We start from the raw sequence: 25079 nt of genomic DNA, 5'->3' as shown, positions 1-25079 counted from the left end.
TCTCCTGCCCTTCACATAATGGGAGAAACTTTGCAGGGGCAGGCTGGGGCTGCCTCCCACAGAATGCAATCTCCCGGAACACCGAGTAGGCAGTGACAAGCGGTTTATCTTCCATTACCCCAAGGCCTTAAATCATTATCCATCCATAGTCAGCAGAGGAACCAGACCACTGACTCCGATTAGGAGCTGCCTTCCTGGCAAATGCAAATACACATGACTGGCAGGCTCTGTGCTCTGAGCCAATTTGGGTCCCCCCTCCTTAAGACAGATATGTTGGAATCCTAACACTCCAGACATCAGAATGCACCTTATTTGGATATCAGGCCTTTACACAGGCAATCAAGTTAAAGTGAGGTCCTTAGCATAGACCCTAATCCAACATGACTTGTGTCCGTCTGAAAAGGGGACATTGGACATAGAGACACACACAGGGAGATGGGGATGAATGCAGAGATGGGAGTGAGGCTTCCACAGATAAGCAACGCTAAGATTCCAGCAAACACCAGAAGCTAGGCAGTGGCCTAGAAGATTCTCCATCACAGGACAGAGAAGGAACCAACTCTGCCAAGGTCTTGCTCTCAGACTTCCAGCCTCCACAACTGGGACACAAGACATTTCTATTAAGCCACCCAGTTTGCAGTGCTTGCTAGGGCAGCCCTAGCAAACTGATACCGGCAGGAAAACCCCAGCCCACTGAGGGCAGAAAGAGCAGTCCCCTCTCATCATGGAAGAGTCAGCCACAAATGAATGGAGAGGAGGAGGCCAAGTCCTTCCTTCCATCACGGGTTTGTTGCAACCCGTCAGGCTCCTCTGTCCATGGGATTCTCCAGGCAAGAATACTGGAGTTTGCCATTCCCTTCTCCAGGGGATCTTCCCAACCCAGGGATCGAACCTAGGTCTCCTGCATTGCAGGCAGATTCTCTACTGTCTAAGCCACCAAGGAAGCCCTTGCTTCGTCATATGACCTCAACAGGGTGGGGTTAAGAATAGCTTAACAAATAAAGTTATTTTCCAAAAGGGGGTTTCCTCTTTTGAAAAAAGCCTTCCAGCCCCAGTTCACAGGAGCAGCCTCTCTGGCTACAGTGGGATTCTAGATGGTGGCATAAAGTAAGGAAGCTGCTTCCTAAGGTGGCCATGGCCTTCCTGGAAGGGTTATCTGATTTAGAGAATAAATATAACAAGTGTGTGCGCGCTCAGTCACTCAGTCATGTCTGACACTTTGCAATCCCTTGCCCTGTAGCCCACCAGGCACCTCTGTCCATGGGATTCTCCAGGCAAGAATACTGGAGTGGGTTGCCATTTCCTTCTCCAGGGGATTTTCCCCACCTAGGGATTGAACCCCCGTCTCTTGCATCTCCTGCATTGGCAGGCAGTTTCTTTACTGTGAGCCACCTGGAAGCCCAAACATACAAGATACTCAGTTAAACATGAATCTCAGGCCGGTGAAGAATAATCTTTCTTTATTGTAAGTACATCTCAAATATTTGGGATAAAAATCTTTCCCAGCAGCCCTACCACAGTCCCCCTGGTTCAGTCTCTGTGTCTGTTCTCCCTGCCTCCCTAGTGGGGGAAGGTGGTCGGTCCTTCGGGACATCAGGGCATCAGGGTGAAGGAGGTGAGAGGAAGGGTCAGCAGGAAGCAAGCTGGTGTGTCTCCTGGGTGCTCCCCAACAGAGGGATGTTCTCTGCCTCCTTTTGGGAGAAGGGGGATGAGGTCAAGGCTACACCATTTGAGGATTCACCAGCAAGCCTAGTGAGGACAGCCCTCATGCTTTGATGAGATGGGGCTCCAGCCTGGGGCTGAGCAGAGGGTCAGGAGAGAAAAAAGAAAATAAGACCAGAAGGAAGGAGTTTTGGGCATTAAAAAAACCCATCCACTGACTCTGTGGGGTCCCAAGCTCACCTTCTGAGCCACAGACCCCAGGCTCACGAGTTTGGATAATTACGTGGTATTTTTAAGTGTGTGACCTCCCTGGGGAGGTAGTCATGTAGTCATGTATGGATGTGAGAGTTGGACTGTGAAGAAAGCTGAGCACCGAAAAATTGATGCTTTTGAACTGTGGTGTTGGAGAAGATCCTTGAGAGTCCCTTGGACTGCAAGGAGATCCAACCAGTCCATCCTAAAGGAGATCAGTCCTGGGTGTTCATTGGAAGGACTGATGCTGAAGCTGAAACTGCTATACTTTGGCCACCTCATGAGAAGAGTTGACTCATTGGAAAAGACCCTGATGCTGGGAGGGATTGGGGGCAGGAGGAGAAGGGGACGATAGAGGATGAGATGGCTGGATGGCATCACCGACTCGATGGGCATGAGTTTGAGTAAACTCCAGGAGTTTGTGATGGACAGGGAGGCCTGGCATGCTGCGATTCATGGAGTCGCAAAGAGTCAGACACGACTGAGCGACTGAACTGAGCTGAACTGAACTGATGCAGCCTGGGGCCAGGGCAGGGAGGCTGTGACACAGCCCAGAGGATCCACATCTCTTCACCTCTTTGGCACTTATAGTAAAGATGTCAAAACCGAAGGGATCCTGATCTTTCTAGCTCAGACTGCTGTTCTGGTTACATCAGTGGTAAGAGACCAACTGGGTTTCCCAGATGGCTCAGATGGTAAAAAATCTGCCTGCAATGCAGGAGACCCGGGTTCAATCCCTGGATCAGGAAGATCCCCTGGAGAAGGGCGTGGCAACACACTCCAGTATTCTTGCCTGGAGAATTCTAGAACAGAGGAATCTGGCAGGCTACAGTCCGTGGGTCACAAAGTCGGACACGACTGAGCGCCTAACACTTTCACACTTCAAGGACCCAGTAGTATTTAATGAGCATAAGGTTCCTCTTCACGCGTGCGTGTAATTACACCACAACCCCTGTGTCCTCTATGTGCTTGACCCTGCTAACAATACATAGTGTGTGAGGCTCCTGACTTCCCCCTACTTCCCATTCCCTTGACCACTGTCATTGGTGAGTGAGGGGGGACGGTTTTTGCTTTTTGTTTTCATAAAATCCTGTAACATGTCTCATGAAACTTCATTCATTCACTCATTTGGGCAACGTCCACCATGTTCCCCAACACTGCGTCAGTCCAAGGGACATGATGACGGGAGAGGTGGGTGTGGGCCTGCTCCCAGCGTTGACAGTAGTTCTCAAACTCTGCTGGGCATACAGTTCTCTAAGTAAGGAACTTATTTAAAAATGCACGTATTCTTATTTAAAGTTGTCAAGACATGGAAACTACCTGTCGACAGATGAGTGGATAAAGATGTGGTACATATGCACAAGGGGATATCACTCAGTCATAAGCAAAGAACAAACTTTTGCCATTTGTAGCAACATGGATGGAATTGGAGGCCATTATGCTGAGTGAAATTAGTCAGACAGAGAAAGATAAATACTGTATAATATCACTTTGATGTGGAATCTAAAACATACAACAAACCAGTGAATGTTACAAAAAAGAAGGAGACTCACAGATAGAAAGAACTAACCAGTGGCTACTATGGTGGTGGGAGGGGCAATATAGGGGTGCAGGAATGGAGGTACAAACGCTGGGTGTAAGATAGACTCAGTGATATATTCTATAGTATGACATGGGAAATATAGCCAGTATTTTGTAATAACTGTAAATGGGAAGTGACCTTTAAAGTTGTAGGAAAATAAAAAGCTTTAAACAGATCAAAAATGCACATGCTCAGCCTAATCTTAAGGGAAATTTGAAAAAATACACTAAACCAGGAGACACACCATTGCACAGTGTAGGGTGATGAGTCCCTGACGTCTGGCAAGGGTTGTGTGAAGATCCAGCAGTTGATTCCCAAGAGCCTGGATCTGCAGGAATGTGGGGATGGGTAAGGGGCTTCCAACGACAGACACGTTGTCCCAGCAGGAATGCCCAGAAAGAGGAAGGAGCGTGAGAAAAACGGCCACTCACGTGAAAACTCCTCAATACTTTTGCCTGATTATTATTCCATTTCATCTAATTGCATTTTAAAATGCTCAGTGGGGGAAAAAAATGCCAAGTCTTTTAATAAATTAAAAGCAAATCTGCTTTTTAACCTGCGGCAGGTTTTTAAAAAGTCCTGCTGAGGGCACCCTGCTCAGAGAGACGTGGTTTTTGCAGATGAAGGTAATTAGTGCATACCTTCACCTCTGGAGCTGGGAGGGAGGATGCAGGCCCTTGGTTGCTAGAGTAACCTCTTCCTGATCGAGAGGCCACTGTACCTTGCACAGGATGCTGAAAGATTCAGACACTATTTCCTCTGGCAGCCAATCAAGAGGCAGAGTGTTTTCAGGGACCAAAAGCTCGTGGGACTGTAGGATGCAGCTCTTCTAGGCTCTGAGCCTGAAAGACTATGTCTGATGATTCCTCCAATGAGCATAATCAGAGACACTTGGATGCCCAGTGAAGCAGGATTTGGGACAGAAGAGCTGGGCAGTTGTTCCAGTTACCAATCCACAAAAGGCGTTAAAAGATCACGGGAATCAATCAGAAACACTGAGCCAGTTAGCTTCGGTTTCCACGCATGACTTGATATAATTGTCAAAGTGCAAACTTCAGTCAAAGTACACCTCATCCTGAGGGAGACGGAAAATACGTTCCTATGTATATTTATGTGTGTGTGTGTACGAGGTTGCTTCAGTCCTGTCCTAGTCTTTGTGACCCTAGGGACTATAGCCCATCAGGCTCCTCTGTCCATGGGATTCTCCAGGCAAAAATACTGAAATGGGCTGCCATGCCCTCCTCCAGGGGAATCTTCCCAACCCAGGGATCGAACCTGCGGTTCTTACATTTCCTGCATTGGCAAGTAGGTTCTTTACCACTAACACCACCTAGGAAGCCCTATAAATATGTGTGTATGTGTAAATGTACATATATATATATATAACTGAATCACTTCACTGTACATCTGAAACTAACACAACATTAAAAATCAACTATATGTCAATAAAAATTGTAAAAATACATTCCTGAAGGGCACAGAGAGGTTTGATAGCTTTAGAACCTAAAATCTGGAGCCAACCTGTCTGAGTTTGAATCCAGATTCTACTGCTACATGTGCGAGACCCTAAGCAGTTTGTCTGTGTTCCTGATCTATAAAATAAGGATTGCAAGGGTGTCGGTTTTGAGGACACACGTGAAGCATTTAGAATCCAGCCTGGCATGTAGCAGTCACTATATAAGGGTTGTGAGTCGCTCATCAGTGGCCGACTCTTTGCGACCCCGTGGACTGTAGCCCGCCAGCCTCCTCTATCCATGGAATTTTTTAGGCAGGAATACTGGAGTGGGTTGCCATTGCTTTCTCTAGGGGATCTTTCTGACTCAGGGATTGAACCCAGGTCTCCTGAATTGCAGACAGGTTCTTTACTGTCTGAATCACCAGGGTTAACTATCTCTTATTTTTGTAACTAGCTCAAGCAAGTTGCCTGGTGCTATTTGAGTCTGCACCTCTTAATCTGAGACTGGTCAGCTGAATGCTTCCTCAAGGCCAAGGCTCCATTAGCTGAAACTCTAAAAGTAAGTCCTGCAAGAGGGAGCTTTACCATGTACAAGCAATTAATTTTACGTCCTTTAAAATGTAACCCCCATAGCATGTTTCTAAAGAAACCATCTGATTTAGAAACTAGGAAAGAAAAAAAAAAAAAAAAAAGAAACTAGGAAAGAAATCTGAACAATACAAAGCATTACTAAAAAGTTTTGCCCATATGAAATTCCCATTCTACCACCACTCTTTAAAAAAAAAAAAAAAAAATCAACTTTTAAAAATGTTGAATGAGTTATTATAACCATATCTCTGTATGTGTTACTTCTATCCTAAGTGGATAAGTTATTGTTGTTGCTTAGTTGCTAAGTCAAGTTCAACTCTTTTGTGACCCCATGGAATGTAGCCCACCAGGCTCCTCTGTCCCTGTGATTTCCAGGCAAGAATACTAGAGTGGGTTACCACTTTCTTCTCCAGGGAATCTTCCCAATCCAGGGATAAACCCACATCTCCTGCATTGCCAGGCAGATTCTTTACCACTGAGCCACCCAAGTGGACAAACAGCTAAACTCTTTTTAGTTAGGAGTGCTGGAGAAACTGGGAAAGGAAGACCATTTCAAATAAGCCAAAACGTAATGCTATGTCTGGTGTTAAATAAATCCCTTACTTAGAACATGGAGGCGTATGAGCTTTGCTGATAGAAAATCGGAATTTCTCCCTTCTCAATGACTGTGGAACAATATTTAAGGAAACATTTTGGGATGTGCCAAAGTATTAAGTTGTTGTGACCTCATCTTCAGCTTGATCCTTGGGGCCTCCCCCAGACCCCCGGCAGCACCCCAGGAGGCTAGGCCGAGGGCAGAGCCAGAACAGGGTGTGTGGGAGAGCCCAGCCCCAGCAAGGAGCTATGTTAACCAGGACCACAGCTCAGTGTCGGACAAGAATCTCAGCGTCAGACCGGTTGGGATGGAAACCGTCAAGGCCTAGTTTCAATTCACCCTGAGATGTTTACATTTCTTTTAAATCTAAATCACATTATCATACATTTAGTTAAAATCTATTGCCTTCTGTATACTGGTAGGTAACTGACCGGCAGCTAGTTAATTCTTCTACTTTATTTCAATTTTGTTTTATTTTTATATTTTAAAATCTCAGTCTTTTCAAAAATACATATATTTTTAAAATTTCTTTGGCTGTACTGGGTCTTAGTTGGAGTGTGCAGAATCTTAAACTTTGTGGGATCTACTTCCCTGACCAGGGATCGAACCTCAGCCTTCTGCACTGGGAGCACAGAGTCTTAGACACTGAACCACCAGGGAAATCTCAGTTTTGTTTTTAAATGTAGGTTAACTCAACATTTTTCCCACTTTAATGGCAATACATGACTATTTTCAAGAAGGTACAAAATACAGAAATGTATATGTGAGACCAGAAAAATCACCTACAATCACACCACCAGAGGTGAAGACAGTTAATCATTGATGTATTTCCTTCCAGTCCTCTCTTCCCTGCTAAGTGCAGATACGGTTTCCTTTTCTGAACATATTTATTTGTGCACAGAGTTGGGATCGTGCTGCTTTCGGGCCTGACCCAGCTCCTTAACCTCCTGTTGTCAGCATCTCCTTTTCTGCACTGTCCAGTGCGGGTCCTCCCGGAAACAGGTTTCGCTCTGACCTCCCGAAGACTAGTGAAGGAACTCGGAGGCATGCTGATCTAGACGGAGCACCAAGAAGAGGCCCTCCGGGTAAGCCTGCAGGAGGGGTGGTCAGGGGCCTGGAGCAGACGGGGTGGGAGGGGTGGGAGGAGCCGCCTGGCGCAGTGGAAGCAGCCCGGGAGTCAGAGCCCTGCCTTCACTCTCCTCCTGCTGTGTCCACACTGCACAAACCCAGAGGGAGGTCAAGGGCAGGCCGCCTGGAGGGTGCAGAGTGATCCGGAGGGCAAAAGGAGAGAATCAGGAAAAAAAAGGAGAGAAGCCACAATCCGAATCATCATATATGCTTTAAGTACACTTTCAAAATCAGAATGCCTAGTATTCCTCTGTAGGAAAATATCATAAATTATTTATCACAGTCCCTGTGGATTCTTTCCGAATTTTTTTTTTTTTTTTTACTATTATAACTAGCACTACAGTAAACATTCTTATACATACATTTTTGGCTGCATCTCTGAGTATTTTCTCAGGATAAACTCCCAGGGGTGGAATTACTGAGTCAGAGGAATCTATATGTTTAAGGCTTTTTATATATATTGCCAAATAGCCCTCCCAAAGGCTATTACACCAATTTAAATGCCCACATGCAATGCATACAGAGTCCTCATCGGGGGAGAACCTGCCAGTTAATCTAGGATGTGATATCTAAATGCACCACTTCTGCATGGAGACCTGACTCTAGCTCTTGGGTTGAAGGGGACACTAGGAGGAAGGTGCTCCCCTGAGCCCGTCCCAGGGATCATGTTTGTGAAAGGTCACACCTCCTGGGCCGGGAAAGCCGACTGGTTGTCAAGACAGGAGAAGGCTGCAGAGTCAGTTCACTTGAGGGTCAGTGGGGTGTCTGACAGAGGGAAAGGAGGTGCTGGACATTGATTGGGAGTTCCGTTTCATTTGACCTCATTTCCCGCTGGCAGAATGTGTGGTAAACAAGGTGAACTGTCATACAAGGTGCCGGGTGGAGTTTTCTCCTTGGGGAGTAGTGCCACAGGCCGAGAGAAGATCAGGGCAGGGGCCGGGTGCAAATGAGAAGCCAAGACAGTTAGGACAAGGGGGAGAGAGGAGGAGGGGCAGGGGGACCCCAGAGCTGGATCCATGAACCCACAAGGCTCCATGCCTGTGATCATTGCCCCCATCTGAGTCCCTAACTTTAACGGGTTGGGGCATGGAGATGGGACAGGTCCCTCACTGAGGAAGCTCCGTGGTGGAATCAACAAGTGCCTGGGGGGCAGAGACTACCCCCTCAATCATGCATCAAGGAAAAGGGAGTCGAGAGGAGGCTCCCGCCAGATAAACAACAGGGTAACAGTACTGTTGGCTTCCCTGGAGGCTCAGTGGTAGAGAATCCGCCTGCCAATGCAGGAGACGCAGGATACACAGGTTTGATCCCTGAATTAGGAAGATCCCCTGGAGGAGGAAGTGGCTACCCACTCCAGCCTACTCCAGTACCCTTACCTGGTAAATCCCGCAGAGGAGCCTGGCAGGCTACAGCCCACGGGGTCGCTAAAGAGTCAGACATGGCTTAGTGGCTAAACAACAATAACAATAGTATCGTAAATGAGGCTGCCTGTAACTGCTCCTTGGCAGATAAACAACATGAATATTTGATCAGCAATTTATAAATTCAATACGAAGAAACAATAGACCGAGTCCAAGAGGGCATAGACACATAGGTTTTTGGTTTATTATTGATTGGGAAGAGGAGCAGTATTAACAATAGCCAACTTTTAGAGCACACTCTGCCCGCGGTGCTAAGAAATTTACAGACAGTAAGTAATTTCATCCTCCTGACACCCGGAGATGACTAAGGTAAGCCATCCTGTCCCCGCCAGGTTGCCCTTGTCCTAGAGCTGCCCCCAACTGTCTTTTCCGCTCTGCCCCGTCCGTGGGAGGCTCACCGGAAGGGCTGCGGTGACTAGCCAGACCCTGACTCGCTGCCAGTCGGATGCCCGCTCATTCTCCATTCAACTATACTCACGAGCCCAAACGTGTTCTGGAAACAGTGGGTACAGCAATGAACAAAACAGACTGAATCCCTGCTCTCGGGAAGCTCTGCAGGGGGAGGGAGAGAGAGATGACGCTTTTTCTTTTGGCCTCAGGCCCTTTGTACTTGGGGTTCCCTTGACTGTAAGGCTTTCCCCCCGGTATCTGCCTCAGCAGCGCGCTTGCACTCAGGTCTCTGGTCAGCCCTGCCTCCTCCAACCAGGCTTCCTTCTCCTCCCTGCCTGAAACAGAGCCCTTTCAACTTTCTCTCTTTTGCAGTACTTTGTTTTTCTCCTCTCACCATCTGATGTATATACACATGTGTGTTTATGTGTAAGCATTTGTTTCTTCACTGTCTCGCCCACTAAAAGGTTGACATTCTGAGATCCTGACTTTTATTCAGTGCTGGCCTCTTGGGTTCAGTGGAGCTCATTTCCTGGGTCCTGATTATCTCTTAACTGTACCTCACTGGGTCGGGGTTCTGGGTTGCAAGCCACAGAAACTTTGTTTGTTGGGTCAAAGACTGGGAACACATCACTGGGAGATAGAAAGGCCTGGGAAATACACGGAAAGCAAAGAACCAGAACCGGAGCTGGGGTCACTAGGGGAAGAAGTGGTTAGGACACTGCAGTGAGGTATCCCTGCTCTGGATATTTGATGCTGTCACCTCTAGACTTTCAGGAAGTGCCAATAAATGATAAACTGCACTTGTTTCTTTCTGCCTCTCCTGCCAGATTCAGGAACCCCGGTGCTGGACCGAGCCGGAGTCAACGTCCTACTGTTGCTTGCCCTCCCCTTTCAGCTGTGTCTTTCGTGGTGGGCAGCAGTGCATTGAGACCCTCTAAGATAACACACGTGGAGAATTCCTGCAGACTGAAAGAGATACTGGCTGCAGGACTCTATAAATAGCTACAACATGTAACAGTGGAAGAGACCTCCTTCCCAAAATGGTGATGGAGATGCGCTAACCTCCCTTGGTAACAAGTGTCTTATCCACAGGCCCCAAATCCAGACTCTGGACGTTTCTCCTGCCAGGAGCTAGTCAAAGTCAGGGTATATGATTTTAAACCTCACACAAGCCGATCTGGCAGTGTCCTGGGGGCTCGGCTGTCATGGGGGGTCAGGGAGAGCATTCTGGGGGTGGGGGTGGCTGGGCCGGTCCAGGGAGACATTCCCATGGCTGGCAGTGACGTTTCTGCTCTCCCCAAACCAGGATAATCAGGCAGCCTCGGGCAAGGTCCCACACTTGGGCTTTTTCTGACAGCTTCTCCTGAGTAAAGATCAATGAACCTCATCTGTCTTCAAAAGGACAGAATTTTTCCTCCTGGGGAATATAAAAGGGCTGGTGGAAGCTGACACATCCCTTTGTTTACTTTCCATGCACCTCTATCAGAGTCTATGAAGAACAGAGCTTCCTGGTCACCCCAGGTTGGTCCCTAAAACCAGGCTCGGGAACAGTCTAGAAGCCACCAAGCAGGTGCTTTACCCCTTTGGGGTAACACACACTGGGTGCAATTGAGGGAGGCCTCCTGATGTCCAAAGAGCCAGCTCCTCCCTGCCTCCAGCGATCGAACGCGCCACAGCTTCTGGCTTTAGAGGAAAACCATATCACAAACACCCACAAGAGATCTCAGTTTGGGGTTCCTCTTGGCCTCTGGCATCCATCTCCTGGGTCCCAGACAGGAGGCCTTCTCCAGCACCAAACAAGGGGCCCCTGTCCTATTTTTAAAAGCTCTCCAGGAAATACCTCATGCCTACACTTCCTCACCACCCACTCACCTTCACCAGCTTCTGATCGGCCTTCCACCCCACCTCTCTCTCCACCCGCTGCAGCCTCAGGAAGGACCCGGGGACCACCTCCTCAGCAGCCCAGGCCCAGTCCTCATCCTTGACCAGTTCAGCATTTGTCAGGAAATCTCTTGGCTTCTGGGACAGGAAACCCTCAGGATTTCCTATCCTTTTTTTTTTTTTTTTTTTTTAATTTGGCCGCATGGGGTGTTAGTTGCAGCGTGAGAGACCATTTTCAGTTGTGGCATGTGAGGTCTAGTTCACTGACCAAGGATGGAGCCCAGGCTCCTGTTTTGGGAGTGCAGTCTTAGCCACTGGACCACCAGGGCGGTCCCTTCCCTACCTTCCTCACATGGCCATTTCCCCAGAGCCCCGAGCTTCTGAGCTTGGCTGCCCACTCCCTGCCGTCCCTCACTACACCCCCTCGCTGAGCCTCACCTGGCACCTCCCTGCTGATGGTCCTCACATCACAGCTCTTGCATCAATGCCTGCCCTGATGCCATGCTCTAAGGACGTCTCGTCCCAGGTGCCTTTCCTGGGTGTCTGAATATCCCAGGCTGGATCGGTCATCCGCTGCTCTGGAGCTGATCCTCCCTTCTTACGCCCTTCTCTGCATGGCACCGCCAGCCCTCCGGTAACCACTCTCCGATCTCAGCATCATCTCTAGTTCACCCACTGGCCTCACCTCCTAAATCCAACCAGTTGCCAGAGTCTCTCTTTGCAATGTCTCTTTCCAGTCCCATCAAGTGCTTATTTTCTACTCTTTTCCAAACCTCCTCACTGAGCCATCTCTACCCTCTCCTCTGCCACCCCATCTCACAATCTCCATAGTACGCTTCTACGAGGGTACTATTTAAAAAGTCCTATCAAGAAGACACAATCCTGTCACTCCTCTGTTCTAAGACCTTCAATTGCTCCCATTGCTATTGGCAGAAACTCCCAACTCCTCCCAACTCCCAACTCTTAAGCCTGACACTATCATGCTTCAAAATTCAGTCTTTCCAGACCCACTTCTCATCTACCACTTCTCCTCTGTGACAAACTTTTGCAATTTAACTCAAATTCTCGCTCATCTCTGAATACCCTGTGTCCTCTTATCTCTGGGCTTCTGCTTAAGCTGAACATTTCTCATATAAAGCCTTTCCTGATCTCTGTGTTCATCAAAAATCCTACCTTCCTTCAAGGCTCAGCTCAAATGCCACTTCTTCCTGGAAGCCTTTCTGGGTTTCCCCAGCCAGGAGTGCTTCCCTTCCCTTCCCTATGCTCCCTGCGTTTCCTGTGATTCTCTCAGCACACACAACCTCATGTCACATCAGTTTGAGTATGTGCCTCACTGATCACACTAGTGCCCTTTGGACAAAGATTTTCTCCTTCCAGAAGAGTAATTTGCTCATGGTTGATATTTGCTGAGTTAAGTCATTGGGCTAGATAACCGTATACTTATTTACTTTTCACTGTTTGAAAATGTCCTAAGTAGATGAGCCCAGAGTTGACATCAAAGGCAGGAATATAGAAGTATGTTCTGCTCACATCCATCTCCTTGTCTGCAAATCAAAAAAGTAGATCAAAACCCAGTTCTGAAGTGACTGGGACCATTGCTGACTAGACCTTAATTAATCTCATGGAAAATATTCAAGGGACTTAACAAGCCTGGGAAGGAGGAGGGGGCAGGTGAGAGGGAGCCAGGGCCGCTGCTGTCAAGAAATGCTTTCTTCCTGTAACCATATCCGCCGGGGCCAGGCCAGGAGCTCTGCTTAAGCTCCCTCTCTGTGGTCACTCAGGATATGATTACTGGCATCAGATGCAAGCACATGTTTCTGTTCCATTAATCTGAGAGAGGCTGGAGAGGGAGCCACAAGGGCATAGCTGTGTTGGTTAGTTACCACCTCAAAGAGGAGCGTGAGAGGGGGAGGAAGGCTCTGGCAGATGGGCCGGGAGGGAGGCCTGGCGGAAGCAGAGGGAGACGAGAAAACCATGCAGAGAGCAAGTTCCTGTAGCCGGGAGCCGGATCCCTCTCAGCTGTTACACCCTGGGGCCTGGAAGAGGGATGCGCACGCCTACACACACATGCACCCCCAAAGGAACTGACAGGCGCAGAGTTTCTACGCCTTCGGGGTCTTGCAGTTGGCCTGACACCCCTTGGTGAGCATCATTGCTTGGGGTGTGCAGTAACCCACGGGACCCAAATCTGTCTCCCACACAGTAACCGCCTCAGTGGGTCCCACAGCTCAGTAATAAAGATGTGAACAGCTGACATGCAGTGTCACATGGCATTGGTGACTTCTGAAAGCCACACTTTGCAGCTCAGCATATTTTGTTCCAGGTACCAGAGATGCACAAACGCTCACCGCCTCATCTCTGCCATGCGGCTTCTCCACTCAGCTTGGCGGGCGGCCAGGTGATCTCTGCCTTGCCAAAGGGTTTCTGCTGTAGAAAACTCGGAAAAACTTTCCTCTGCCATCTGACGGGGAAATTGGAGGACCAGAGGAGCTTGAAAACACACACCTTATTTCTGCAAGGTCTGCTCTTAAAGGACCCCTTCCCCCTCTGTCTTATCAAGATGTTGTGGCACCTTTTGCAGGGTGGCGGGGAAGGGCCACACTGCTTTAGCCTGACTTAAGGGCAGTTGGAAAGATTAGCCATTATGGCGACAGAAGCCCTGATTCTGTCTGCTCCACCCTCTTCTCTCTCCTCCTATGCCCCATCACTACCTTCCTAGAACCTCAGCAGGGCAAACGCACAATTTCTCAAAGTACAGCCCTTCAGATTGCAGATCACGCTTTCAGTTCTAGCTGGTTACATAGTGATCAAATGGAATCGGGGCGTGAGGAGAGGTTGATAAAGGCCAAGGGGGAGGGGCTTCACAGAGCAAGCAAGGTTATGCTTGACCCCATGAAAACAGGGCCCTTCAGCGTTGAGGGCAGACTGGCCTTCACAATGCCTCTTCCCATCTGCTGGGCCTCCGCCCAGCCGCCCGTGTGCATCTGTTGCCCGCTGCCCCTCCTGCCTTCCTGCCAGGCTCTGCAGAGTGGGCGGGGAGGATAAAGTGACTGTTAACAACATGGTCTTAACTCCTGGCCTGGCCCTTGAAAGTACAGGCTGCAAAACAGTTTACACTGATGGAAACACCCCACTGGGGTCTTCGGGACCCTTTCCCTTGCCCTGAGGGTTTGCCTCCAGGAGTGACGAGGAGCTAGCTTGAACTTCACTTCGGTTTGGAGACTGGTGGGGTGCGGTGCCCACACTGGCAGGCCAGAGGTCACGAGCACATCAGGAGGCAGCTGTGAATTCCCTAGATCTGGGGACCCCAGGAGCCGGTGTGGGGGAAACTCACCTCTCCCTGGACGCTGGTTGCTGAGAGGAGCAGGGCTGGGCCCGGAGCCTGCCCGCGCATCCCCGACAAGCCTGTCCAGTGTCTGCTCAGGCGGAGAGGTTCTCTGACCCTGGGCCCTGTGGGTCCCAAACATTTTCCGACAGAAAACAGCACACAGCCTTCATCAGCAGTAGATGCCAGATCACTTGGGGAACAAGTGTGGTTAACCATTTAGATTTCTTTCAGATCTACATTTACTATCACCACAATCAAGATATAAAACTTTTCCATCACCCCCAAAAGTTCCCTCAGGCTCCTTTGTAATCCACGCTGATGGCTCTGCCCCAGGCCCTGACAACCACCAGTGTGGTGAGTCTCTACGGTTTTGCCTTTTCCAGAGCGTCATAGAGTTGGGATCATGCAGTTTGTAGCCTTTGGAGTCTGACTTCTCTCACTTGGCATGACTCACTTCAGATATACACGAGCTGCACACGTCCGTAGCTTACTTCTTTGTCTTGCTGAGAAATATTCCAGTGCGTGGATGTGCCACAGCTTACTTATCCATGAAATGAATGTTGACAGACATTTGGGTTAATTCCAGTTTTTTGGTGATTATGAATAAAGTTGCTGTAAACACGCAAATGCTGGTTTTTCTGTGACCATGAATTTTCATTCTTCTCTGATTGATACCCAAGAGTGAGATTCCTGAACCCTTTAGTAAGTGGATGTTTACCTTTATAAGAAACCACCAAACTGTTTTCCAAAATGATTCAACCATTTCATTCCTACCACCCCTATACAGAGTTCTAGGCTTACACACACACACATACACACACACACACACCAGTATTTATTATCACTGCGTTTTCTCTTCTTTCAGCCATTTTCATAAATATGTAGTAGTAGCTCATTGTGGTTTTAATTTGCATATTTATAATGACCAATGATGCTGTATATTTTTCATGTGTTTATTTGCCATCCATATAGCTTCTTTGGTGAAACATTTATTAAAATTTTCCCCATGTTTTATAAAGTTATTTGTGCTCTTGTAATTGAGTCATGAGAATTCTATGTATTGCTTTTTTGATTGAAATACAATTGACATATTATATTAGTTTCAGGGGCATGGTATAATGATTCAAAATATGTATGTATTGCAAAATGATCACCACAATAAGTCTATTGATACCCACATTGTTACATTTATATGTTCTACATATAACTTATCAGATGGGTGCTTTGCAAATACTTTCTACCCTGTCTGTGTTTTTTTTAATTTTCATAACACTTTCTTCCAAAGAGCAAAGTTTTCAGTTTTGATAAAGTTCAGTTAGTTAATTGGATCATTTTTGGTTTTTATACCTTAGAATTCAGTGTTTAACTCAAGGTTACAAAGATTTTTCTCCTGTGCTTTTTTCTTGAAGTTTTATAGAAGTATGGATTGTTATTATTAATATTATGGTAAATATTGCTGTTGTTGTTATAGAGTGTCTAATTCTTCCAACACTATTTATTGAAAGTCATCCTTTCTCCACTGGATTGCCTTTCTGATTTTGTTGAAAATCAGCCTAACGTATATGTGTGGTTCTATTTTTAGACTGTATATTCTGTTTAGTTGATCTATGTGTTTATCCTTTCACAGTACAAGAATATCTTGATTATTGCAGCTTTATAATAAGCCTTGAAATAGATAATATAGCTTTTCAAGACTTTTTTTAAATTGACTCGACTATTCTAAATTTTCATAAACATTTTAGAAGCAACTTGTTGATTTCTGCTAAAAAATCTTACTGAGATTTACTTGAGACTGCATTCAATCTATGGATAAATTTGAGGAGAATCACTGTCTTCAGTTCAGTTCAGTTCAGTTGCTCAGTCGTGTCCAACTCTTTGCAACCACATGGACTGCAGCACACCAGGCTTCCCTATCTATCACCAACTCCCGGAGTTTACTCAAACTCATGCCCATTGAGTCAGTGATGCCATCCAACCATCTCATCCTCTGTCGTCCCCTTCTCCTCCTGCCCCCAATCCCTCCCAGCATCAGGGTCTTTTCAAATGAGTCAGCTCTTTGCATCAGGTGACCAAAGTATTGGAGTTTCAGTTTCAACATCAGTCCTTCCAATGAACACCCAGGACTGATCTCCTTTAGGATGGACTGGTTGGATCTCCCTGCAGTCCAAGGGACTCTCCAGAGTCTTCTCCAACACCCCAGCTCAAAAGCATCAATTCTTTGGTGCTCAGCTTTCTTTATAGTCCAACTCTCACAACCATACATGACCACTGGAAAAACCATAGCCTTGACTAGATGGACCTTTGTTGGTAATGTCTCTGTTTTTTAATATGCTGTCAAGGTTAGTCATAACTTTTCTTCCAAAGAGTAAGTGTCTTCTAATTTCATGGCTGCAGTCACCATCTGCAGTGATTTTGGAACCCCCAAAATAAATACTGCCATTGTTTCCACTCTTTCCCATCTATCTGCCATGAAGTGATGGGACCAGATGCCATGATCTTAATTTTCTCAATGTTGAGTTTTAAGCCAACTATTTCACTCTCCTCTTTCACTTTCATGGAAGAGGCTCTTTAGTTTAGTTTATGCTTTCTAGTTTATATGCAGTTTAGTTTATGCTTTCTGCCATAAGGGTGGTGTCATCTGCATATCTGAGGTTATTTGTATTTCTCCCATCCATCTTGATTCCAGCTTGTACTTCATCCAGCCCAACGTTTCTCATGATGTACTCTGCATATGAGTTAAATAAGCAGGGTGACAAGATACAGCCTTAACGTACTCTTAACAATCTTAACAATCACTCTTAACCATCACTGTCTTAACAATATTGAGACTTCCAACCCATAAGGATAGTATATCTTTTCATTTCTTGAGGTCTTATTTGATTTCTTTCCTCAGTTTAATAGTGTTCAGAATACAGATCTTGCACATACTTTGTTAGACGTTAACCTGTGTAACGTTCTTAGGTGCGGTTGTAAACAGCACCATATTTATTTAATTTTTATCGGAGCATAGTTGGTTCACAATGTAGTATTGGTTCCGCTGCACAGCAGAGTGAAGCGGTTACGCTATACACATATCCCCTCTTTTTTATACTCTTTCCCACGTAGACCCTTTTACAGAGAGCTGAGCAGGGCTCCCTGTGCTCCCAGCAGCTTCTTCTCAGTTACCCGTTTTATATACGTGCTCAGTCAGTAGGTCAAACAGCTCAGTCCCAAGGACGGAGCCTGCCAGGATCCTCTCTACATGGGAATTCCCAGGTAAGAATGCTAGAGTGGGTTGCCATTCCCTTCTCCAGGGGACTCTTCCTAACCCAGGCATTGAACCTGCATCTCCTGCACCAGCAGGCAGGTTCTTTACCACTGAGCCACCAGGGAAACCCCATTTTGTATACAATAATGTGAATAGGTCGATCCCAATCTCCCAATTTATCCCTCCTTCCCTTTCCCCCATGGTAACTATAACTTTATTTTTCACATCTGTGACTCTATTTCTGTTTGCAAATATTAATAAGTTCATTTGTACCATTTTTCCCAATATAAGCGATATCATGGGATATTTGTCTTTGTCTGACTTACTTCACTTAGTATGATAATCTCCAGGTCCACCCACGTTGCTGCAAATGGCATTATTGTTCTTTGTTATGACTGCGTAACATTCCATTGTATGTATGTGTCACATTTTCTTTATCCATTTATTTGTCAATGGACCTTTAGACTGTTTCTGTGCTGTGCTTTATTTTAAATGGTATATATTTAATTTTTTTTTGCCAATGATGTTTAGATACTTTTTAAAGCTTTTTGTTTTGTATTGGGGTATAACTGATTAACAAACAATGTTGTAGCAGTTTCAGGTAAACAGAGAAGGGACTCAGCCATTCATACATGTGTATAACGGTGTATATTTAATTTCAGTTACAAACATTCATTGCTACTGTATAGAAATTTAATCACTTTTGGCATGTTGGTGTTGTAGCCTTCATCCTAGCTATCCTAGCTGACCTCACTTACTAATTCTAGTAGCTGTTTTGTAGATTTTTAAGGATTTTCTGTATCGACTATGATAATATTTACAAGTGGAAGCAATTTTATTTCTTCCTTTCTAACATGTATGCCCCCCCCCTTTTTTTTTTTGCCTTACTGCACTATCTAAGACTTTCAGGACAATTTTGAATACAAATTTGAGAATGGAATATTACCTTGTTCCCAGTTTTAGGGGGAAATTATTCAATCCTTTATCATGTGTGATGTCAGTTGTAGGATTTGTGTAGAATTCATTTATCAAATTAAGGAGTCTATTCTTACTTTTCTGAGAATAGATAGATAGATAGATAGATAGATAGATAGATAGATAGATAGATCATGATCAGACTTTGAATTTTGTCCAATGCTTTTTCTTGTATCCACTGAGGTGGTCATATAGTTTTTCTTCTTTAATCTCTTTATGTGGTAAATTACAATGAACAGTTTTAAAAGCATTTAATGTATTTGCATTCCTGGAATAAGCTTCACTTGATCATAACATATCAATATTATCCTTTTTATGTATTTCTAATACTCAGTTGACAAATTCTGTATTTATATTCATGAGGGATATTGGTTTGTAATTTTCTCTGCATACAATATCTTTGTCTGCTAGTCTCATAAAATGACTTAAGAACTATTGCTTCTCATCTATTTTCTGAAAAAGTTTGTGTAATATTGGCATTTTTTTAACCAAAATCATCTGGTGGAATTTTGCAGTAAAGCCATATTAGGCTTGATTTTTCTTTATAGAAAAGCTTTTAACTATAAATTAAGTTTCTTTAACAAGATATATAGTGATTCAGGTTACCTATGGCTTCTTAAATATAACTTTTAAGAACTTTGCCCTTTCATCCAAGTTGTTAAATTAATGGATATAGTTTTTCATAGTATTCCCTTATTAGCTTTTTAATGTCTGTGTGATTTGTAGTGATGTGTTCTATTTCAATCCTTATATTGTTATTTGGAGTTTCCCAGATAGGTCAGTGGTAGAGAATCCATCTGTCATGCAGGGAATGCAGGTTCAATTCCTGGGTTGGGAAGATCCCCTGGAGAAGGAAATGGATACCCACTCCAGAATTCTTGCCTGGGAATTCCCATGGACAGAGGAGCCTGACAGGCTACAGTTCATGGGGTCACAAAGAGTCAGACATGACTTAGCAACTAAATAACAACAACAATTGGTATTTGAGAATTTTTTTCCCTTAATTAATCTGGGTAGAGGCTTATCAACTTTACAGATATTAAAGAAGCAACTTTTTGTCTCATTTCCTGTCCATATTATTTTTCTGTTTGCAGTGCTATTGATTTCTGCTCTTTATTATTTCCTTTCTCTGCTTATTTTATATTTAGCTTTCTCTTTTCTTTTTAACGGGCTTCCCTGGTGGCTCAGAGGTTAAAGCTCTGCCTAATAGTTTCTTAAGGTGATACCTTAGATTGATTTGATTGATTTAAAGATCTTCTATTTTAATGAGGTGTTTACAGCTATATATTCCTTCTAAGCACTGTTTCAGCTCTACCCCTTATATTTTTATATGCTCTGTTTTCATTCTATTCAAATATTTTTGTAATATTCCTTGTGACTTTGACCACAGGTTAAGTCAGTTCAGTTCAGTTGCTCAGTCATGTCCAGCTATTTGTGAACCCATGGACTGCAGCACACCAGGCTTCCCTCTCCCCCACCCACTCCTGGATCTTGCTTAAACTCATATCCATTGAGTCAGTGATGACATCCAACCTTCTCATCCTCTGTCATCCCCTTCTCCTCCTGCCTTCAATCTTTCCCAGCATCAGGGTCTTTTCAAATGAGTCAGTTCTTCACATCAGGTGGCTAAGTATTGGAGTTTCAGCTTCAGCATCAGTCCTTCCAATGAATATTCAGAACTGATTTCCATTAGGATGGACTGGTAGGGTCTCCTTGAAGTCCAAGGGACTCTCAAGAGTTTCTCCAGTACCACAGTTCAAAAGCATCAATTCTTTGGTGCTCAGCTTTCTTTATAGTCCAACTATCACATCCATACAAGACCCCTGGTAAAACCATAGCCTGACTAGACGGACCTTTGCAGCAAAGTAATGTCTCCGCTTTTTAATATGCTATCTAGGTTGGTCATAGACTTTCTTCGAAAGAGCAAGCGTCTTTTTATTTCATGGCTGCAGTCACCATCTGCAGTGATTTTGGAGACCAAGAAAATAAAGTCTGTCACTGTTTCCATTGTTTCTCCATCTATTTGCCATGAAGTGATGGGACCAGATACCATGATCTTAGTTTTTTGAATGTTGAGTTTTAAGTCAGCTTTTTCACTCTCCTCTTTCACTTTCATCGAGGCTCTTTAGTTCTTCTTCACTTTCTACTGTAAGGGTGGTATTGTCTGCATATCTGAGGTTATTGTCATTTCTCCTGGCAATGTTGATTCCAGCTTGTGCTTCATCCAGCCTGGCATTTCACATGATGTACTCTGCATATAAGTTAAATAAGCAGGGTGACAATATACAGCCTTGACAATATACTCCTTTCCTTATTTGGAACCAGTCTGTTGTTCCATGTCCAGTTCTAATTGTTGCTTCCTGACCTGCATACAGAGTTCTCAGGAGGCAGGTAAGTTGGTCTGGTATTCACATCTCTTGAAGAATTTTCCACAGTTTGTTGTGATCCACATAGTCAAAGGCTTTGGTATGGTCAATAAAGCAGAAGTAGATGTTTTTCTGGAACTCACTTGCTTTTTTGATGATCCAACGAATGTTGGCAATTTCATCTCTGGTTCCTCTGCCTTTTCTAAATCCAGCTTGAACATCTGGAAGTTCACGGTTCACATACTGTTGAAGCCTAGCCTGGAGAATTTTGAGCATTACTTTGCTAGTGTGTGAGATGGGTGCAATTTTATGGTAGTTTGAACATTCTTTGACATTGCCCTTCTTTGGGATTGGAATGAAAACTGAGCTTTTCCAGTCCTGTGGCCACTGCTGAGTTTTCCAAATTTGCTGGCATATTGAGTGCAGCACTTCCACAGCATCATCTTTCAGGATTTGAAATAGCTCAACTGGAATTCCATCACCTCCACTAGCTTTGTTCGTAATGATGCTTCCTCAGGCCCACTTCACTTCGAATTTCAGGATGCCTGGCTCTAGGTGAGTGATCACACCATTGTGATTATCTGGGTCACTAAGATCTTTTTTGTATAGTTCTTCTGTGTATTCTTGCCATCTCTTCTTAATATCTTCTGTTTCTTTTAGGTCCATACCATTTCTGCCCTTTATTGTGCCCATCTTTCCATAAAATGTTCTCTTGGTATCTCTAATTTTCTTGAAAAGATCTCTAGTCTTTCCCATTCTAATGTTTTCCTCTATTTCTTTGTATTGATTACTGAGGAAGGCTTTCTTATCTCTCCTTGCTATTCTTTGGAACTCTGCATTCAGATGGGTATATCTTTCATTTCTCCTTTGCCTTTAGCTTCTCTTCTCTTCTCAGTTATTTCTAAGGTCTCCTGAGACAACCAGTTTGCCTTTTTGCGTTTGTTTTTCTTGGGGATTGTCTTGATCACTGCCTCCTGGACAATGTCACAAACCTCCATCCATAGTTCTTCAGGCACTCTATCAGATCTAATCCCTTGAATCTATTTGTCACTTCTACTGTACAATCATAAGGGATTTGATTTAAATCATACCTGAATGTCTAGTGGTTTTCCCTTTTATTTTCAATATAAGTCTGAATTTTGCAACAAGGAGTTCATAATCTGAACCACAGTCAGCTCCCGGTCTTATTTTTGCTAACTGTATAGAGCTTCTCCATCTTTGGGTACAAAGAATATAATCAATCTGATTTCAGTATTGACCATCTGGTGAGGTCCATGTGTAGAGTCATCTCTTGTGTTGTTGAAAGAGGGTGTTTGCTATGACCAGTGCATTTTATTGGCAAAATTCTGTTATCCTTTGCCCTGCTTCATTTTGTACTCCAAGGCCAAACTTGCATGTTACTCCAGGCGTCTTATGACTTCTTACTTCTGCATTCCAGTCCCCTATGATGAAAAAGACATCTTTTTCTGTGTGTTAGTTCTAGACAGTTTTGTAAATCATCACAGAACTGTTCAACTTCAGCTTCTTTGGCATTAGTGGTTGGACATAGATTTGGATTATTGTGATATTGAATGGTTTGCCTTGGAAATGAACAGAGATCATTCTGTCATTTTTGAGATTGCACTTAAGTAATGCATTTCGGATTCTTTTTTTTTGACTATGAGGACTACTCCGTTTCTTCTAAGGGATTCCTGCCCACAGTAGTAGATATAATGGTCATCTGAGTTAAATTCACCCTTTCTGGTCCATTTCAGCTCGCTGATTCCTAAAATGTCGATGGTCACTCTTGCCATCTCCTGTTTGACACTTCCAATTTACCTCGATTAATGGACCTAGCATTCCAGGTCTCCATGCAATACTGTTTTTTACAGTGTTAGACTTTAGTTCCATTACCAGTCACATCCACAACTGGGCATTGTTTTCACTTTGGCTCTCTCTCCATTCTTTCTGTAGTTATTTCTCCACTCTTCTCCAATAGCATATTGGGCACCTACAGACATGGGAGTTCATCTTTCAGTGTCATATCTTTTTGCCTTTTCATACTGTTCATGGGGTTCTCAAGGCAAGAATACTGAAGTGGTTTGCCATTCCCTTCTCCAGTGAACCACATTTTGTCAAAACTCTCCACCATGACCTGTCCATCTTGGGTGGCCCAACATGGCATAGCTCATAGCTTCATTGACTTAAACAAGGCTGTGATCCATTTGATGAGTTTGATTAGTTTTCTGTGATTGTGGTTTTCATTCTGTCTGCCCTCTGATGGATAAGAATAAGAGGCTTATGGATGCTTCCTGGTGGGAAAGGCTGACTGTGGGGGAAATTGGGTCTTGTTTTGGTGGGCAGGGCCACGCTCGGTAAATCTTTAAGCCAATTTTCTGTTGATGGATGGGCTGTGTTCCCTGCCTGTTATTTGGCCTGAGGCCAAACTATGGTAGGTGTAATGATGGTAATGATGACCTCCTTCAAAAGGACTTGCGCAAGCACTGTTGTATTTGGTGTCCCTGACCCCACTGCAGGCCACTGTTGACCCATGCCTCCGCTGGAGACTCCTGGACACTCACAGGTTAAATAGAATTGTATTATTTAATTTCTAAATGTTTGTGACTTTTCCAGATATCTTTCTGCTGTTGATTTCTAGTTTAATTCTTTGAACTAGAGATCTGGTCAGAGAACATACTTTATACTATTTCAATTCATTTAAATTTGTTAAGATTTTTTATGCCCAAAATATGATCTATCTTGTTAATGTTCCACTTGAAAAGATAATATTTATTATACTATTGTTAGGTGGCATGTTCTGTGACTGTTTTGAGTAGGTTAAGCTAGTTGATATTGTTCAGTCTTCTATCTCCTTGGTCATTTTCTGTCTACTTGTCCTACCTATTACTGAAATAGGAAAGCCGAAATCTCCAATTATAATTGTGGATTTATCTTTTCTCTTGTTAATTCTATCAGTTTTCACTTCATGTATTTTGAAGTTTGTAAGTATACCTCTCTTTAAGATTGTCATGTGCTCTTGATGAATGAACCCCTTTATTATGTTTTCATTCTGTAATCTTGGTAATAGTCTTTGTTCTAAAGTCTACTCTGTGTTATATTAATATAGTCACTTCAGCTTTTTTTGATTAGCATTTACATGGTATGTCCTTTTCCATCCTTTTACTTTTAAGTTCCTTAAATGTTCATATTTAAAGCTGATTTCTTATAAAAGCATCTAATATGAATCTTGCTTTTTTAATCCAGTTGAATAATTTATGTCTTTTAATTGATATATTTATTCATTTATATTTAATACAATTATTGTTACTGTTTGGACTTAAATCTGTCATTTTTTAATACTTGTTTTTTATTTGTTCCATATGTCGCTTTACTCCTCTTTTCATCTGATTTTAAATTGAATAATTTTTATTCAATCTTATCTCTAGTACTGGCTTATTATTTAGACTTCTTTAAAAGATATTTAGTAGATACCCTTAAGTTTACAATATACATCTGTATTTATTACATGCTACCTTCAAATAATATCATAAGGCTTCATGTATATGTAAACCTCCAATTCCTCCTTTCCATCTTTTGTTCTGCTGTTGTCAAACATTTTACTCTTACACATACAATAAAACCACAATGTTTCCTACTATTTCTGTTTTAGAGAGTTAATTATTTTTGTTTTAGAGAATATTTGGTTTTCAGTGTTTACATATGATGTGTCGGTTATATTTTTCCCCCTCCTCCTCCTTTTCTTCCCTTTCCTCTCCTAATCTCTCTACTCAAATTCTCCACCTGTTCATGCATGTTGTTCACTAACCCACTAGAGCTTTTAAATATTAATCATAATCATTTCCTCCCTGATAGTAACAATATCAAAAATTGTCTCTGAGTTTGATTCTGTTGATAACTTTGGCTCTTAACACTGAGTTGGTTTTTCTTACTTTTTTTGTCTGTCTCAAAATTTTTTGTTGAGTGCTAAACATCATGTATAAAATAATAGAAACTAAATTAAATACCATATAGGTCTGGAAAAATGGTATGCCTTTTCTTCCAAGACTTTAGTGTGAGAGTGAGTCAATTGACTTAACTTAGTAATAAGTTAGGGTGAGTTGAGTTTTATTATGCTTATGTCCATCTTCAGCACATCGCTAACTTCAAATTTCTCTAACACAATGGTTCTCAACAAGGAGTTATTTTTGCTTCCAGGGAAATTTTAACAA

General features: G+C 43.8%; 1 long non-coding RNA gene across 1 annotated transcript in view; it reads right to left on the bottom strand.

Moving 5' to 3' along the window:
• Positions 1-14585, bottom strand: part of LOC122453293 — a 38002-nt gene extending 23417 nt beyond the window's left edge. The window contains exon 1 of the long non-coding RNA XR_006273007.1: positions 14290-14585. This is a non-coding gene — a long non-coding RNA (uncharacterized LOC122453293). The remainder of the gene's footprint in view (positions 1-14289) is intronic.
• Between the last annotated feature and the right edge of the window lie 10494 nt (positions 14586-25079).

Source organism: Cervus canadensis, chromosome 1, assembly GCF_019320065.1.
Source record: "Cervus canadensis isolate Bull #8, Minnesota chromosome 1, ASM1932006v1, whole genome shotgun sequence".
NCBI classification, from domain to species: Eukaryota; Metazoa; Chordata; class Mammalia; order Artiodactyla; family Cervidae; genus Cervus; species Cervus canadensis.
The sequence above is the reverse complement of the archived record's forward strand: the minus strand, read 5'-3'. Positions and strand labels throughout refer to the sequence as shown.